The following is a 20,310-nucleotide window of genomic DNA, read 5'->3' on the forward strand; positions in this document are numbered from 1 at the left end:
GTAATAGTCATGGTCTTGCTGGGCTTTGAGGAGAGCACCTGCTTAGCCAATTTTGTTTGTAGAAATGTCCAAGTACTATTTTTTAAATGATAAACATATGAAATCTTGTTTCTACATCTGGACTTAAAAAACAGAACAAAACAAAAGCATTTTGAGAAGGTACGTTTATCGATGGGGAGTTAATCCACAGGATGAAGGTGAGTGTGCAGAGATTGAGGAAATGTTCAGAAATTCTTTTATCATATACACATCCTTTACTCATTGTCATCATCTGGTCAATTTTGACCTTTAGAAGTTTGAAATTGCTGAGTCAATCTTTAGCTGCATTGGTTGTGGAGGTAGTAGTGGTGGTAATTGCTACAATTTTAGTACTTGCTAGCTGTGGAGCCCTGTTAACAACTTCCTATACCCAGCTGACTTAATCTTCACAATGTTTCACAACAGTGATAACACAGTAGTTTCTACCTTTGACTGCAGGCTTCTTATGTGCCAGAAACTGTGCTAAGTTCCTTATATGCAGAATCTCATTTAATTTCCATTGTAACTCTATGAGTTGGTATTATTTTCTACTTTGTAGATGTGGGGACTTATTTTCAGAGGTGTTAAGTAACTTAGCAGAGGTGTGAATGTATTCTGTATATTTACATAGTTTGTAATTGGTGCAGCTAAGATTTAAATACACATCTGTGTGATTACATAGCCTGAGCCAGGATTTGTCATTTTCTCATACTACATTATTAGGTACATCTTATTATTGCTGTTGCCATTAATAATAAACAACTTTTATTTGGGGCCAGCTCATCATATCGGACATTATACTAGCCATTTTTTGTCTTATCTTGATCAATGCTTATGTACCTATATTGTTGCTTTTATCCCTATTAAATAGATGAAGATACTGAGGTTCAGAGAAATAAGTCCCTTGGGCCAAAGTTACATCTTTTGAACGACTGTGGTGAGAACACAATCCAGGCCTGTGCTGCTCCAAAGCCTGTGGTCTTTCCATTAAACTTTACAGGCTGAATCAACCCAGGAAAAAACCCAAAATAAAGGTGACTGCATCATTTTTAGGTGTACTGACATTTACTACCATAGTCAAAGTAAGTGTTAGCTATATCTCTAAGATTAATAATATTATCATACTAATTGTGACATCACCAAGCTACACTGACGTACCAAGGTAAAGCAAACACATTTTAATTGCACTACAGCAAAGAGTAGTGATGTGGGGCAAGGGTGGAAAATGCCCCATAAATATACCATCATCTTTTTTACCAGACTCTTAACCCACAAAACTAAATGGAGGTGAAGGGGAGATGGCAAACCCCAACCAACTTTGCAACTGACCAGCATTAGCTCAGCAGAGGTAAATATACACCCCATCACCAAACAAAAACATGTGAGCCAGGAGGCTTCTTCGAGAGTCACGCTGCATCTTCACTTGGGTGATGTTCCTATTTGGAGTGACAGAGATTGCAGAAGATTGTGTCAATATAGGAAAATATCATATTCTTGGCAGGAGAGACTCAATTTTTACCCAAACTATTTGTTATTTTAAATTATTTTAAATTTGATGCAATTTCTGTGAAAATCCCAATATTTTTTATTTTATAAATCAATTATAAAATTCATCTGGAAAGTCAAATGTATGAGGATGGATAGGAACCTTTGATAATTAAGAATAATTAGGGAAACATACTTACTAAATTTAAAAATGCCTATGTAGCTAGATAAAATGATTTTGGTTCTGGCAGATTCTAGGTCTCTTGGAGTAAGAGGGCTTAGCTTTTTTGGGCAGCTGCAATTCTTAATGTATTTTGTAGTCTCAGTCTAATCAGGTGTCGTTAGCCTTCTAGCTGACTTAATTAGACTAAAGATCCACAGGTTTCTCAACTCCCTTTCTCTAACTATACTTTTGAATTCCAAATTTTTCATTTCACTTTTTTCTTTTTAGTCCATTCATCAATAGGATTGTCACTAGGGGAGTCTGTCCAAGACAGGTTGTAAAAGTATGGAGTTTATTTCAAACCACACAGGGCTTTGCTGGAACAAGGCGGTGGGCTGTACAGTTATATTTAAGTTCTCTTCTCTAAACTAGATTTCTCTAATTCTGTGCTTTAATCGAGAGCCCCAATCAAAGTATATTATGGCTTTATTGTGTTCTCCAGCTGTTACATATACACTTATGATAAAACCAGGCATCATGAGTCAAATATTGGCTTTTGTGTCACTCCTATTTAGAGCCTCTTCCGGACTCTAAGCCAGCAGATTTAATAGGTCACTTCTTAAAACGATGTTAAATTCAATGTTTTTTACTTAAATCACTTGACTAAATGAATACTTCAGGAACTAGCAGTTTTAAGAGATGTTTCAAACATGATTTCACATATAAATATATCCAGGTTTTTATGAATAGCTTCCCATTAAGACACAGCTTAACATTTTTATGTTGTTAGTTATATTATTGGTTAAATTGAGCATTTCAGATAATAATGATCATATTTAATAAATTGTGTATATAATACATCGATACCAAGGGTGACTGTATCTCAATGTTCAACATATGACAGTAAAGCAGTCCCACTGGACCTCAAAACACCAAAGAAGACAGGCACACTTACCCCTATAAAACACTCAACTGCAACCACTGTTTCAAATCTAAATAATAAGGAAGATACATGCTTATAGAAACACGGTAATTATAATAGACACTGTTAGTTATTGCCAGTATCCATTATCCTCTTCTACCTTGGGGGTTGTGGGGTTAGACCCACATCTGAGGGATGTGGTGAGCATTGTGGAGGGGAAGGGCATACCTCTAACTCTTTCTAGGGAGAGGCAAAGATATAAAATGCAACCAAAATGTTTGTACTCTCATATTTTCTTGAAATAAATAAAAAAGAAAAAAAACCTCTGATTATCCATTAAGAGTATATGGCTGAAAAAATTTTCACTTGCCTCTTTAGGGACTAATAATTAGACTGAATTCTGGCTAATAGGATTGCCAAAACAATGTTGTATAATAAGCCACTCAAAAATTCAGTGGTTATTACAATGTGTTCATTTCTTACTCACATATATGTGAAGCAACCTGGAGTTCAACTAATATGGGACTGATCTAGATTTTACTAGGTTTGGCTATAAGCTGTGGGCAAGGTCTAGATCAGCTTCATGTGTCTCCCATTCTCCTTGGACCAGCAGTTCTCCAAGGCATGTTTCTAGAGAACAGGCCCAACTACATAGGCTCTGTTGAAGCCTCTGTTCATATCACATCCACTAATATTCCACTGCCCAAAGAAAATCATATAGTCAAAGTAAAGTCAAGGAGCAGAGGAATATTCTCTGTCCACTATGAAGCCAAAGCAAGTCACATGGCCAAGTCCAACATCAGTGGGAAAGGAAATATACTCCTCCCAGGAAGAGGGGTGGGTAGTGAATCTAGTCTACCATCACAGCAATCTAATCTACCACGGATATTAACAGAAGAGTCATGTGTCAGTCTTTTCTGAAAGCAGTCTGGCTTATGATTTTTGTTCCCGTGATGACTGGAGTTCTAGCTGCCTTCTTTGGACATGACATGAGGGCTCCATGCCATACCAGGAGGTAGCAGGACAATGAAGTAGAAAACGGGTCCTGAGATCATCAAACAATAGAGCCACTCACAGTTGTTTTCCAACCTTCTGAACTTTAAATGAAAGAGAAATATACACTTATTTTACTTTACCTACTGTTATTTAGTTTTTTTCTACTCATAACCAAATTCACTTCTAAACAACACAAAAACTGGTATTCAAAAGTTTTCTACAGGTAACAAAACCAGAATGTGACATTGTCTTGGTAGAAATAAATGGGTGATGAGGAATCAGATATTACAAGTGGGAAAGTTAGTAACCCATCTTACGCAATGGTAAATTATTTGGTGACATCGTCTTCTGCCCACTTTGGAAAGGAGATCATGTGTCAGCTGGGACTGTAGCAATGAAGGAAATGATGGTGAAGAAACACCACAACTCCAGTGTTTTCCAGCTTCTTCCAGCTGCTATTAAAAAACTAATGAAAGAAAGAACTTCAGATTAAAGTTAACCAGCATGAAGGGAGAGGTGGAAAGGAAAACAATGCTATTGGGATGGAGATGCTTTTAAAGTTACATTCTTAACTGACTGATATTCCTATGATTTTGAGCCCTAGAAGATTGAAAAGGCCAATTGCTTTAATAGCTGGGTGCTACTATAAATATCTCTAAAATAGCAGACTTAGCAGGAATTAAGACTGATGTTCTATCATCTGAGTCCTACCGTAGGCACTACAAGTTTCTCCATGTAAAGTCTGAGTTGAATTGGACATGCCCCTTAGGTCGTGGTCTACATGGACATCTGTGCTTCTGTGCCTTAGCCCAATCTGTGTCTTGAAAATTAGCAAGCTCATATATGCTGGCAGTGGGTCACAGTGTAACCTGTCCTCTTGTTTGCACCTGCTGGAGTGAAAGAGGATGTTCAAGAGAACTTAAAGGCCATAAACCAAGAGGCTAGATCATGTTCAGTTCTACTTGCCCACACAGGCAAGATGCAACAGAGGCAATATGGAGTCTAAATTTCAGCTTTCGAGGGAAACTTTCTCACTGAGAGAGTAGGGTTCAACAAAAATCTGAGCTCTGAACAATTAGATTAGTGAATGCTCCTCTTTCCAAGGATTGGGATAGCCTCGTGCTTGGTTTGAGAAAAAGAACAAAGGCAAAACTCTCCCTTTGTATTTATTTTACATACCCTAAGAGCTCAGAAGTGAATTCTTATTTCTAGTTATATCATGAAATAAATTTTAGAGGGGACTAGAGGCAAGATGGCAGTCGAGAGACACCACCAGCCAGAGCACCTCTGCAAGAAGGAGAAATTTTAGATGAAAGAGAAAAAAACAAAACCGACAGAAAAAAATATATTGGATAAGGGTCAGAAGGAAGGGTGACTGAACCTATAGAAGACTCCATGGGAAGAGGTTGTGGAGCAGAACTGGAAGGAGAAAGGTATTGGGAGGAGGGATAAAGCCGCAGGAGACTGGGAGGCCAGCCAGAAGGGCAGGTGGAGTGGTTAAAATTCCCCTCCCTTGCATCTCGGACTGCTGGTGGGCCCCTGAGCTGCTGGAGAAACCTGCTGACACCAGCCCAGAGACTGCTGCCACCAGTGAGTGGAGAGCTTCTTGCAGACAGGGCACCTTTATCTTCCTGTCTTGATGGGAGTTTAATCTAGGTGTCCTAGAAATATCAGGTGTTTTATTTTAAATAAAGAGGATTAGCTAGCACAGATAGAATGCCACTTTGCCTTTGATGGAATTTTTTTCTCATAAGGAATTTTAGGTTACTTAAATGTTTTGGAAGCCAAGCCAAGGATTTAACTGCCTGTAGATACCTATAAAAATTGGGTAAATTCCTCTTTTCTCCAGGTGTCAAAAGTAGCTTGAGGTTTCCAGACCTGTCAGAAAGTGACATTCTTTACTTACCAAAGATCAGGAAATGTTATAGATGTAGTATTAGGTCAGTATTTTTTTTTTTTTTTTTTTTTTTTTTACCAGAGGGCTTTTATTGGCCTTATAATGTCAACCTATTTCCTCAAAGTGGTCTGGGTCTATCTGAAAATATGCCATTCCGGTCAAAGCCTTGGTAAAATAACCAGCATCTCTAATTCTGTTCCATTATAAAACAGAAACAAATGGTCAAAAAAATTAGTTCAATCTCATGTAATTTTCTTGTTCTGTTTGAGGTTGGGTTGGCAATCCTCACGAACATATCAATTTTTTTTTTTTAATTAAAGTAAACCAGTTTTTATAGAGTCCAGAGAGCATCTGGCTGATGTTTCTAGATGTTAAACTTGAAGCATCTTCAGTTAAAGTGGAAGTAGCTTTTAAACAGAAAAACAAATGTTACCATTTGGAACAGTTTGTCCTGGAGTTTATATGTCACAAGTTGTGCTTGTACGGCCTCCGGGAACAAGACGGTAGCAATTTCACTGAGCTCAAGTCAGAAAAATGGAAGAAGAGTTGAAAAACATCATTGGAGACTTGTAGCCAGGAAAGAATTCAGGACTCAGTTCACATTGTATGATTTCTAAAGTTAGTAGAAACCCATATTTAAGAGTACTCGTCAGAGTCTTTCTTATAAATTGTCTTAAAGAAGCAAATTTTGGACTGTATTAAGCTAAAAATTGCCTTTTCAGAAGAATTAAAGTAAAATAATAATTGTGTTTGGATGACAAAAAGTCTTAGAATAGCCATGGTTAAAAGACAATTGACAAGAAATTTGGTTATTTTTGTGGCATATAATAATTTAATATAATAACCATAATTCTTGATAGCATATATCATAGCATATCAGAATTTAAGGAATCTCATATAATTTTTGAACACCTTTTAATAATATGTTTATATAAATGTAACGCAAAGAAAGTTAAACTTCATTTTATATTTGACAACTTTCTGTATGTTTTTAACATACCAAATAAGCTTAATACATTTCTCTTAGACTTTCAGTGGTCCTAATATTTAAAAAAACTAGTTTTTGGTCAAAAAGACAGAATTTAGAATTTTGATTTTGCAAAGTTTGTCAAATATCAAAGATTTAAAATATTTGTTGTAATAAAACATTGTCGTAACACAGAATTATAGGTTACTATAAAACAGTCATTTATTTAGTTAAAGTGATAATTCAAAGATTTTAAAAAGCAAAAATTTACCTTGTGATAGAGAGGAGAGTCAGTTTTCCAAACAATAAGACCTAATAAAGACAATCTGAAAAATAAAAAATGTCTGTCCTCTCTTCTCTTTCTCCCCCCCCATTTACTTAAAAGGTGAACCAAAATCTTTTATTATGTTTACTAACATTATATGAAAATCTTATTTAAAAATGGAAATCAATTTTTATTTTTGCATTAGTGTATTAAATGTTAAGGCTAATTTTAATAAAACTTCATAAACAGATCTATTTAATCTTAATTGATTTGACCATAAGGTAAGATTTCTATAAACCTTTTTTAAAATTTTACCATTTTTAAAAAACTTTTACATAAAATAAAATTTATTTATTTAATTTAAAATTATTTTTAAAACCTTTGAATTAGGTAAAATTATTTTTCTAAAACCACATTTCCATGGCTTCTTATAACTCTTTTCTTTACCAAAAAAAAAAGTCCAATTGTTTTTCTTCATATTTCATATAGAGAATTGCTTCTCTTAATATCTGGTGGTTTATTATATTTATTAATTACAATGTCAATTTTTAGTAACACTTATTTTTAATAAAAACCTAGAAAGTTAAAGTAACTTTGAACTATTATTAGTTCCCAATTTTTATTAGTACATCTAAATATATTTAGCTTTCTATATTATATAAAAATAAGATGTCAAAGTATATAAACATAAACTTATGTTTAATATTCAATGTTTTAGTACTTTAACTTACTTATAAATGACTCAGACATTTTATGATTATCCTTTTTAAGAGAGTATGACTTTAAGATTTTACATTATTGAAAAGAATTCTGAAACTACACAAGTACCATCCATAAGCTTGTAGTCAAATCTAGACAAATATTAAAAATATTATAGAAACAGCAGTTTTATGACCTTAAAACATCTAGCAAAGATAGGTTTTAACCCAACAGATTCAGGAGAAAATATCTAAATCATATTTTGAGCATGCTTTTATTTTATTTTAGTCTTTATTCATTAAAGATTACTAAAGTCACATGAACTTGAAAATCATTAGAGCTTATTTCCTTAATTTATGGTACACCGATATGCATACAAGGATCCTACAGTCTTAATTTTAAAACTCTAGCTGTGAGACTGGCAAAACTCATCAGTTCAAAAGAACAATTGGGTTTAAACCATGCATTGAGTGGAACAGCTAAAATTTCTCTTGTGTCACACATAGCCTAAGCCCTCATTAAGTCTCAAAAGAAAAAGGCGTTAATTAACATTTTCAAGCACAGAGAGAGGAAATCTAAGCCCCTTTAAGAAGGAGTTTGAGTAAGCTAGAGGAAGACAAAAATGGATGCCAAGGCAATATAAAATCACAGGAATTTACCATGGGACTTGATAAGGAGACCAACTTTATTTAAATAGGTAGCGCTGAATCTTGGGCCCCCTAAAAGGAAAGAGATATGCAGTGGGACTGAGCTATGCAATATCTTTATAATATATTTCTTGTTCTTACAAAGATATGTATATATTTTAAGTGTTTAAACCACACTTTTTTTTTTTAAATCTAAGATCTAAGAAATGGAGAAGTCTCTTATAGTATATTTAGTTTCCCTCAACACAGTCATTTCTGTCTAGCCATGACACACACTAAGCCTAATTTTTTTTTTTATAATACAAAGTAATTTCTGGTAAAATGATACAGAAAAGAGCATATTATATATCTGAAAGGAACCTGCTTATAACCTTTTAGACTCCATAAGGAAAATAGGGAAAACATAAGATCCCCGAAAGAGGGGTGAGTGGTGATTTTTTTTTCCTCCCTCCCCTGAGTTTCTTAAGGAGTCTGAGCCATCAGAAACAGCAGATTTTAGCTGGGACAAACAGTCGATATTTTTGCTTTTGAAATTTTTACCTAAAGATGCCTTTCTAAGTGAAACCAATGGACATTAACTAAGGTTATATTTTAATCAAGGAAGCAAGAGATGTCTCTAAAGAGGTGGAAAACAGTTTTTATGTGGTCCAGAAAAGCCACAAAAACAGCTTAAAGAAAGGAGAAGTCTAGCTAGCCATAAACCAGGTATAACACACATTTTTATCCAGCCATATTTTCTAGGGTCTCAGTTTCTTAGCTGACCATTGACATATAAAAGTCTAAAAGCCTTGTGTGTGTCTTGCAGGTGGAAGAAAACAGGAAATTAAAGGTTGTCCATAGACTAAATGGCAAAAGTTACATCAAATCAAAGCTGACTTATCCCCTGAACTGAACCCAGGCTGTTAGAGTGAAAGTGTAGCATTTTGACTATTAGGTTACAAAGTAAATTGGCTTCCGTATCATTACCACAGGGACAGCGTATGAAGGAATTTTATCTTTTAGAAAAGTCAGACTTTGCTCTTTAATTTGTCAAAAAAGATTTTAAAGCTAGCCATAACCCTATTATGTGTCCTTTTTAAATCCAATTCTACTACTAATACAAAAAGGCAATTGTTTAGATTAACAGATCTCTAAAATCCATCTTTTAATTTAAAGGATCTTTTGGCCATTAACTTTCTAATGATGCATTTATTCTAAAGTGACTTAATCTCATATTAATAGTTTCTTCAGAGAACAAACAATTACAAAGCTCCCCTTATTCTCCCAGAAATAGGCTGAGATAGAGATGATAAAAGCACCTTACAAATGGGACTTTTAATGACAAACAATGCAGAAAGATAGATCAAGAGGGGAAAACCCTATCTCTGGGAGGAAACAAAAAAAAGATTTAAAAAAATGAGAATCAGTATCACAAAGTACCAAAAGTTGCTGCATTAAGACTAATCATATAAATTCCTTTTCTCTCATCAATCAAAACAGACAAACAGTGACTTTTATCAATCAGACTTGTACAGAGAGGGAAGACAGGATCCCTGGCTAGTAAGAGAAAAAAAATTTTTTTACCCTCTTTTTGCCAGCTGATCAGGTTTATTCTCTACTGCAGTTTTTCAAATGAACAGAACAGCTTTAAAATGTAATGAACAAAGCCTTTTTCCCTATAAACATTTGCTGATTGATTTGTTAGGTAGATAGCGAAGGATTCCAGGTCTCCTAGGGACAAAAGTGGGTGCCGTTGTGGTTCATCACCCTTCCCCACCCAACCAAATGGGTTCCCAGAGAGGCTCATGGGAGATTTGCATGGGAACTAAGACTCGGGTCAGACAACTCCCAACTGTCCTATCAAAATTGTTCCATGATGACATCTGAGCCACAGGGAGGTCCCTATCGGGACACTATAGAACAAGTCCCAGACTGTAACCAAGCATTCTCTCTCTTTTGCTACGACAATAGGTCCAGTCATTATCTGTGGCATATGTATCACACTCTGTAAACCTATATCTTGCTCGGGCTCTATAATCCTATCTTTCTCTCCTCAATAAACCTCATTTTCATGCTTGCCTTACTTTGGTGTGTCTGGTCTTTCTTTGGCCATGAACACACCAAAAACCAACATTTCAGATTGCAACCCGACATATTCAGTGCTGTGGCTGGGATGTTTCCGTCTAGGCCAGCCAGCTCACCTTTCTCCATAAAAACACTCTTGCTTTGGATGTTTCCGCCTTGCAGTCAGCATTTGAAGGAGCGCTGGCACTTGCTTTTGCTTTTCCACCCTTGCTATTTCTCAGACTGCATGGTTGGGTTCGTGAGGCTAAACCCGAGTGTGTGATAAGAAGTTTGGGCATGTATCCCTCATGGTAGGGGACAAGTCTTTCATTTTGTTTCACTTTAGGGAAGAGAGCTCTGTGCTATGACTTTTGTATTTCTGGGCTTCATGTTGGTTTTGGCAGTGTACTTTTCTTTCTGATATGATGGGATGCTTGTGGCCCCTTCCCAGGTCAAGGCTAAACAATGTTTCCTCCCCTGGTTTTGTCAGCACTAAGCCATCTAGTGCCTGGCTCACTTGCTCAGAGTGAACTTGAAGGCCTAGTAATAAGCAAAGTGGGACTCAGTCAGTGTCTACTTTGTTAGCGTCCTTTTAGGAACTGAGGGTTTATATAGCATGTGGACATGCCAGTACACGAACAGATCTCAGTTGCCTTTAGACATCACTTCTGCGTTTATCCCCAGCATATCTCTCTCTCGTGGGGCTCAGTTAAATACCAATGCCCCTGGTTTTATCAGGCCTTTCTCCTTCACCTTCAAGCTGTTTCTTTCACTCTGTCCCAGGAAGTGCCTTCCTTATTGTGGTTGACCACCCAATCACTGGTGCTTGTACAGATGAACCAGGTCGTTATACAAACAGACATCCTGTCCTGGTACTTAAAAAATGAGAGGCTCTTAGGTTTCAGGGGTCAGGCATAGCCTCTCTTCCTATGAATCAGAAAAGAGACATCTGGACCAGTACTTTGGCCACATGGTTCAGACTGTTACCTGGGGACACCCAGCTCTAACCTCTCCCCTTTCCCTCTTTGTTCCTTGGCGGCAGGGCCTGGGTTGTTACCTGGGGACACCTAGCTCTAACAGATCCCAGTGGCTCTCCCTTTCCTTTCCCCCTACCTTTTTCCCTCAAAGCAGGACAAGTTTGATCCAGACACTCTGAAGAAAAAATGTTTAATCTTCTTCTGCACAACCGCCTGGCCACAGTACTGGTTGGACAGCAGAGATCAGCAGCCACCACATGGAACTCTAAATCACCTCATCATCTTACAGTGGACCTCTTTTGCAAAAGGGAAGAAAAATAGGCCAAAATACAATATATACAAATTTTCTTTTATTTATGGGAAAATCCTTAGTGGTGCAAGGGATGCTTGGAGCCAAGTAAGACTATTAGGAGATCCTCCTCAGGTTCTCACCTGTTCTGAGCTGCCCCCACACCCAGAGAGATCTAAAGGGGGCCCTACAAAAAAATGGTGGTGCCGTGTGTACCTCCACCAGGGGGAAAGGCAACTCAGCTCCTGCCCTTGGTGGAAGCAGCAGGGGAGTTCGGACCACTCCTGGTCCATAAGCCTTTTAGATTAGTAGATCTAAAACAAATAAAGCAGGATCTGGGAATCTACACTGATCACCTTAATAAGTATGTAGGGACATTCCAGCATTCGTATGTAGCCTATGACTTGGCTTGGAAAGATGTCCATGTTATTCTAAGCCAGACTTTAAATGATTTTGAGAAATGCAGAGTGTTAATGAAGGCACAAAAGTTTGCCACCAGACTACACCTTTCAGATCTTAGATATCCTGTGGGTGAAACAGTAGTTTCCAGGTTGACTGATCCAGGATGGAATAATATTCCCCAAAAGAGAGGTGGCAGAGAGGATATTTTCTAGTATGTATCCAGGCTGGCCTCAAGGCCACCAGGCAAAAGGCAGTCAATTATTCCAAGGTTTCCACCGTTACCCAGGGGCTTAGGGAAAACCCCATGGCCTCCTTAAAGTCAACTAAACATTTCGTTTAGATTATCCATGTCATTTCTCTCTCCCCCATCTCTATACCTTTTGATTACATGCCAAATTACTACAGCTTTTAAAGTAGTTAGAAACAGGATGGAAAAAGTTCAGTTATGTATAAGTATCTGAAATGATCTGTCTTATTATAGGATATAAGAAGCAAAGAAATTTAGGTTTTGGTAAAATAGAGGCAGAAATAAATGGACATACATTCCTTAACGGACTTGGGAATTGAAAAAAGAATCTGAATTCAGGTGTCTGCTGCATAATTCCTGAGAGGACCAATATGGTTATCTGAAAAGTGTCACTACTTCTGACAAGAGACCTCTTAGGAAAACAGAGCTAGGTTCAAACAAAAGACAAATCTTTCCACTACCATGTTCTTATAAATCAAAAAAGGACATTCTTTCTGATAAGAATCCCACTCTCCTTTTTAAAAAAATCATTAAAGTAAAGGTAGAAGATAATACATTGTAGTTTTAATCAGGATGTACAATAGAAAAAAAAGTAAAGATATAGGAAAATGATAGGAAAAAATGCATTGAAAGATGCTTGGATAATTCTAGGAGAAAAGGGAGGTGAGACAGGCTAACTAGGGAAGAGGATATCAAACTGGTCGGTATTGAGTGTGGGAAGCCTAAGTCAGCAGACCTGAACAAAGACCAAGAATAAACGGTCACTAAAGTCCAAGACTATAGTGAACCTCTTTTGCCTGTCTCTTTCCTATCTCCTAAATTGCCGCCCAAACTCTTAGCTCAGCACAATGTATGCATACACAACAAAGGTATCTATTGAGACTTCCCAAGCTGCTGCTTAATATAGTCTTTGTTTTTAAATTTAGGGAAAGAGGGATGGTAAATGACCTTTAATAATATTCACTATATCTCTAAAGAGATTTTGATTTTCTTTTTTTTTTTTTTTTTACATTTGCAAATGATACTTAAGTTTGTTTGTTTTTTTGTTTTTTGAGACAGAGTCTTGCTTTGTTGCCTGGGCTAGAGGACCATGGTGTCAGCCTAGCTCACAGCAACCTCAAACTCCTGGGCTCAAGCAATCCTTCTGCCTCAGCCTCCCGAGTAGCTGGGACTACAGGCATGTGCCACCATGCCCGGCTAATTTTTTCTATGTATTCTTAGTTGGCTAATTGATTTCTTTGTATTTTTAGTAGAGACGGGGTCTCACTCTTGCTCAGGACGGTTTCGAACTCCTGACCTTGAGCGATCCACTGGCCTTGGCCTCCCAGAGTGCTAGGATTATAGGCGTGAGCCACTGTACTTGGCCTTAACTTACTTTAAAATAACTTGGAATCATTTCACAAATTCACAAGTAAAAATTGTAGTTTTTGATAGCAGGTACATTTTAAACTATAGATTTATATGCAACTAAATGTTTATAAAGTCAATAATATACCAAAGAAACCCCAAAACTTGCTTTTATAACCTTTTTGGAATTGTTTCATTTTGGACTGCATAAATTCAACTTTAAAAAATGTTTTTGCATTTTGATTCTAAATGATGTGTAGGCTTCTGTTTGTAGAGCACTTCTCTCCAAAGCTTAATTTTTATTGGAGATTTGGATAATCTTTATTCCCAATAAATCAAACACTAAAGAGACCCAATTATTTTCTCATTTAAACAATCTTTTTATTAGGTATAGAGATATGTTAATATGCTACATAAAACTTTAATTTAGATAATGTAATTTCTAAAGCTGTCAAATAGCATCTTGAGACCAATTTGCAGATATATCACCATGTTCTTCCTCTTCATTAACTTGTAGCTTAACACAGTGCTCCTTATGATTCCTATGAAACAGTGGTACATATTAAACAATCTAAGACTAAGTATTAACATAATTACGAACTTCATAATGGTCAAAAATACCACTCCTGTTTACAGTGTTCTGCTAAATGCTTTAGCAACTAATTTGTTGTGTCACCAGCCGGCTCTCTGGCCTACACTAATCACCCTACCTTTGGCTCAATGTGCTCATGAGAACTCTCAAAACTGTTCTGTTAAAAGAAGGGAGACAAGGCAATAAATACTATTTTAATAGACATTTAAACAGCACCTATCAGTGCCTTTAGTGATTTCAGTGGTCCAGAACACTTCCATGAGCTACCTGAAGTTCTAGAGGACACACTAGGGAAACATTGGCCCACGGCAATACCAAGTAGCCTGTCCATGAAGACAGGAATGCAAACCAGATCATCCACGTGAAGTGTCTTCAGTGTGTTGGGCAAATGATAAACCTCCATTGTTGATGATGACAATGATGATGATAAAATAATACTCCATACTTTTATGATGTTAATCACTAATATAATGCTTTATAATTGTTAAGTTTCTATTCAATTGTTTAAAGAGGGAGAGGCTAGAGATTGCATCTGGATTAGTCAAAAGAGAATGAACTGAAGCATGATCCACACCAGTGCCACTCTGATTTTGCTTCTCTCCCTCCAGAGAGGACTCTAATCATCATTCATACCAACCCCTCCCTCCAGAGACCAAAGGAGCCTTTACAACCCCTACTACATGGTATCTAAGCACCTAAGACTAATCAGAGTTGCCACACCAGACAAAAACTATTGCTATTTGAGAGCTCTTATCTCAAAGATTAGGAAGTTTAAATGATACTATGTTTCCCAAACTAAAATCTGAGAAAAGGCTATGAATTTTGGATCTAGGTGAAAACTAGAAAATTTATAATTGAGTGACAGATCTACTGTGACTTCTTTTAAAGACACACCTACATACATACATACATACATACATGCATACATACATACAGGATAAAAGAATAGTCAAAGACATTAATTACTGAAACATGGTTGATGAGGATAAGTAAGTGGTAGATATATATACTTTATATGCGCAAGCCTTTATCTAAAACCCTGAGATCAGATGTGTTTAGAAAAATATTGATATATCTTTATATGGATATCTATGCTATATATTATTTAGCATTCAATATGGTCTAGGATATCTTTCTATAATCATAAATATTAATATTTTTGCTGCAAAATGCATAAATATACCTACTAAGTGGTATATGTAAAGACTGTAATTAGCCTCATGTGAGTTTATGTTGGGAGCTGTCCCGAACACGGGAGAGTTAAAGTGCGGTTGCTGCCCGGAACACTGGGGTCCTTGAGACACAGCACCTGGCGCCTTAACTCATAGCTCTGACATCCTTGGCCTTTCTTCTAGCTCACAGAGGGTGCTGGAGATAACAGTAGCAGTTATAGAAGGTCACTGAAGTAATCCTGTGCACACAGCCCTCGTAGCTTATAGCCCCCCTAGGCCCTGCACACTCCTTTCTCAGAATTGTTAATTACGCTTGGGTGCTCTTTCCTTGAACTGTCTGAGTGATCATAGTTGAGTATTTGTAGCTTTTTTGATATCAGAAAAAAGTTAAGTTGTAGATTAGAAAACTGCTTAAGCGAGGGAAAGGGCTATCAAAGTGATGTAAGGTTAAAAGAAACAAGAACTGTTTTGTTTTCTGGTTTAATGAAGACATGCACCACCTGTTCCAATGCATTTTGCTTCTCCTTTGTTCTTATCTATATAAATACAGCAACGGAAATAAACGAGGTGCGGCAGTCAGCAAGGACTCCGTCCTCCCGTCCCCATCTTTTTGTTGTCTCTTCATTTCTCAGCCTCGCCCCCTAACTCCAGGTGCCGCACGTCGCCGGCTGGCTCCGGCAAGTTTAGATCAGATCAGGTCAGTAATGACAGATAAGGGATTGTAGACCTGTATTTAGGATGGAATACTAGGGACAAGAATTTTCATAAATAATGTACAGAGTATAATTGTAATATCTTGACATCCTTGTATCACTATCATCAAAAAGAGAAACTTAAAATTCCAGGGTTTAGAAACTCTCATTCTTCCAAATTTTTTCATTATCATTTATGATTTAGAATGTATATAATGGAGCTCTCTTATTGTGATTAAGTAGCTTCTACTGGACCTTACCCTCTCGTAGATAATAACCAAAAAATTAAAATAATCTGGAGACAGCTTGAAGGTGCTCCCACTGGTCAAAGATGGAACTATTTGAGTCTCTACAATAATGACATAAGACAATGAATCAAAACCCATCACATGTGTTTAAATCCATGAGTTGATCACTCATGGATTTAAGTATAAATAAAGTGATAAGTAGTAAATAAAGACATAGTATCAAACCTTCATTCTATCTTTCCTAAAAGAATTGTTCCATTGAGCAACCAAATAGATAAAGGAGAGAATCTTTTTATTAATGTATTTAACCTGATAAACAGAAAAGAAAAAGAAAAATAAGACATCATCATTTTTCAACCCTGGTGAATATACACATACACACACATACACATACACACACACATATATATATATATGCATTATTAAGCATCCATGGTTGCTAACATCATATGACGGAGAAACACAGTCTATTCTCCTAACTAGAATGATCCCTTTAGTGTAAGTCAGATCATGTCCTATCTCTTGTAAATATCCACAATAGCTCCCCGTTTTACTAAGAGTGAAATTCAACAACCTTACAAATGCCTACAAGGACCTGTGAGAACTGTTATTGAATCAGCTCCTTATCTCATTTCCCTTTGTTGAATGCGCTTCTGTTACAGTGATTTCCTTCCTGTTCTTCTGACACTCAAAGTGTCACTTCAGGGCCTTTGCATTGTCTATTCCTTCTGCTTGAGTGCTCTCTTCCCCGCTAATTTCCTCACCTCTCTCAAGTGTTTGCACAAAATTTACGAACGAGGGCTCTGAAACCATCCCATTGGAAAATACGTCCCTCCCTTCTCCCCATCCTGCATCAGCACACCTGCTCTGACCCTGCTGTATATGGTTTTGAAGCTCTAGCTACTACTAATAAGCATTATTATATTGTTATGCATTGAATTGTATTCCCTGCAAAAAAAAAAATTGAAATCTTAATGCCCAGGAACTCAGAATGTCACTTAATTTGAAAGTAGGGTCATGGAAGATATAACTAGGTTAATTAAGATGAGGTTCTATTGGAGTATGGGTGTAGAGGTGGGCAATATGCCTGGTGTCCCTATAAGAAGATGGACATTTGAACACGGAGACACAAGAAGAACATCATGTGACAGCAAAGGCACGTGATTGGAGTGATACAGCTGAAAGGAACACCAGAGACTGCTGGTCAACCACAGAGGCGAGGGATAGACAAGGAAGGTTCCCCTGCAGGTTTCAGAAGGAGTGTGACCCCGCAGACACATTGATTTCAGACTTCTAGCCTTTAGAACTGTGAGACAATAAATTTATGTTGTTTCAAGCCATCCAGCTTGCGGTACTTTCTAATAGTAGCCTTAGGAGACATTACATATATATCTGTACACTCCATCATTACTACATAGCTCACTTTTCATTGTTCTTATTGATTATTGCTCGTTCACCTCGTGCCACTGATCTCCCACCTCCCAGAAAGCAAACACCAAATGAGCAGGGATCTTTTCAGCTTATTTTGTTCGCTAATATATCCCAATCACCCAGAAGAGTTCCTGGTACACAGTAGATATTCAACAAATATCTGTGGACTAAAATAATCCTAAATAAAATAAAATAAAATAATCCTTATATGCATTTATTTATCATTTAATTATTTTAGTTGCTCTTTGTGCTTTCCTAGGCTTTCTTTTTTAATTTTTTTCCATCTAGTATTTTATTATTCAAAGTAATAGTCAACATAGCTAGCAGAATAATTTAAATAATCATTAAAACTCAATTTAACATCTCTTCCTGAATTAAATATTTTAAAATAATTGTGAAAAAGGAATGAGATTGACTGTTTATAATTTCATCTCTATTTATTTCCCCTAGCCATGCTTTTCTGGAGGTGGTATTGAACAAGTAATCAAGTCAGACGCCAGAAAAGAATACAAAAAGTTGGATAATCAGCCCTTGAGCAATGGATAGTTGAATGAACATAAATTGTTTATGTCACTAAGCAAATCTCCATGGAAGAAATTATTATTTATAATAATCTTCTAAAACCAATAATCCCAATCTTAATGACTTCTATCCACCAACCCATCCAAACCTCTCAACTTCCTATTATTAAGAACATTCACTCATTTCTGGTTAGGAAAGATAAATTGCTTCCTTTGAGTTCAATAGTTTAAGAGCCCCAAATTAGTTTATCCAGGTTAACTAAACTCATCTATCAACAACCATAAAATCTGTGAAGTTGGACAGTTATTGCACATGTGCAATTGTAAGTTACTCTGACAGGATAAAATATCTCCTTATGCATTTATATTGCCCCTTATCAATGAGTTTTCTCCCCCTCCAGCCACTAACATTGAACCTTAAAATTGATGGCCCTAGTGAAAGTGCAAATGCCTATTGCTTTTAAATGAGAGGTCAGTCTTCAGCTTACACTTATTTTTCTTTCTTTTTATAATTTTTATTTTGTCCATGGTGAGACAAAGAGGAAGAGAAAGAGGGAAAAGGTTTTAATAACAAAAAATCCCCAAAAGCTTCCCTTTCCAAAAGCAAACCTTGATGTTGTGAAGATAGTTTTACTATATAAGCCACAGTGCAGAGCACAGGTAGAAGGAGAAGCCTTAGAATAAAAAGGAGAGGGGGAAAAAAAAGAGAGAAAAGCAAAATTACCCAAGTTTTTGTTGTTTTTTTTTTTACTTTTTCTATCTGCTATAACATAAAAACTTGGGAAAGACACTCATATAGCACCAGATAGATTAGAGGGGAGCTAAAAACTAAGGGGGCTTGTGACCAGACTTAATCTAAAGGTCTAAAACAGGATTGACACTGGGCACAGTGGCTGACACCTATAATATCAGCAGTTTAGGGGGCCAAGACGGGAGGATTGCTTGAGGCCAGTAGTTTGAGACCAGTCTGGGCAAGTGAAATCCTGTCTCTGTGAAAAATATTTTAAAAATATAGCTGGGTATGGTGGTGCACACCTGTAGTCCCAGCTACTTGGGAGGCTGAGGCAGGAGGATCACTTTAGCCCAAGAGTTAGAAGTAGCAGGAAGTTATGATCATGCTACTGCACTCCAGCCTGGGCAACAGAGTGAGACCCTGATTCAAAAACAATAAAAAAGAACAGAGAAAGAGAGTGCTATTGTATCAACATGAGGTAGACACAACAGAGTAGATAGTGTAGATACTGGGCAGAGAGAAGGCTTGAGTAAACCCAAGCTGCCTGTCTCAATTCTTTGTTCCCTATGTGTGGAGTAGAGTTTCATAAGCTCCTGCTGTGATGAATGCAAAGTTCCCCAGTAGTTCCCAGAGTTGGCAAAGGGCAATGCTGCTCACTGCATAGCAAGACTCCACAGAGTTAGACAGCCTAAGCTTGGAACAAATGGGAGGTCTGAGGACGTGGCTGAGAACCAATCAATGAGACTTTAAGTCAATGAGAGGGTAAGTCCTGCTGTCAGCAGAGGTGGGGGATTCTGGGGCTGGACCCTTTGGTCTTAACCTTGCTAAGAACAAACTATACATTATACAGCAGAGGCAGACGCAGATATAACATGGAGACCAGGAAAGATCATTACTTCTCAGTGGGAGTTCAGTAGGAGCCAGCAGGGGCACTTTGTGTACATATTTTCCTTAGGGCATGAGATCACAACCATTTCCTTTGTGTAGGAAAAGGGAGAGGGCAGAAAGCAAGCCCCCATAAATTTTATACTTTTATGGATTAAATATTTACCAGGTTTAATACTTGCAAACTTAAAGGCTTTTCGTTTGTTTTGTTGTTTTCCCTTATTATGAACAGGAATCAATGCAGGGGAATGTTTAAATCAGTTATAGGAATGATATTTTGCATATCTGAGCCTTAAGTGCAAACGCTCAATTGTTTTCAGAGACTTATTAGTTCTTTAAAAAACTGGCTAAAACAAACAAAAAGTTCTAATAATTGAGAAAAATTGATCACAATTTAGTAAGATAGCATATGAGACTTCAGTATTGAAATAGCATAAAGTATATTAATCATTCTACATTGCGACCAAAAAAATTAACTTTATTATGTGTGCACATTTTAATATTCTGTGAAATTATTTAATAACTGGAAATACGGATACCATTTACACTTCATGTTTTATAAAAAGTGTATATGAAAATAACCTTCATTTGGTAGTGTTTAATTAATTCCATTTATGGCTGCTGGAAAGTTTCATGTGAGGCACACTCTTTTTGGCTGGATGAAGTGTTAAC

The sequence above is a fragment of the Microcebus murinus genome, chromosome 15, assembly GCF_040939455.1.
Source record: "Microcebus murinus isolate Inina chromosome 15, M.murinus_Inina_mat1.0, whole genome shotgun sequence".
NCBI lineage: Eukaryota > Metazoa > Chordata > Mammalia > Primates > Cheirogaleidae > Microcebus > Microcebus murinus.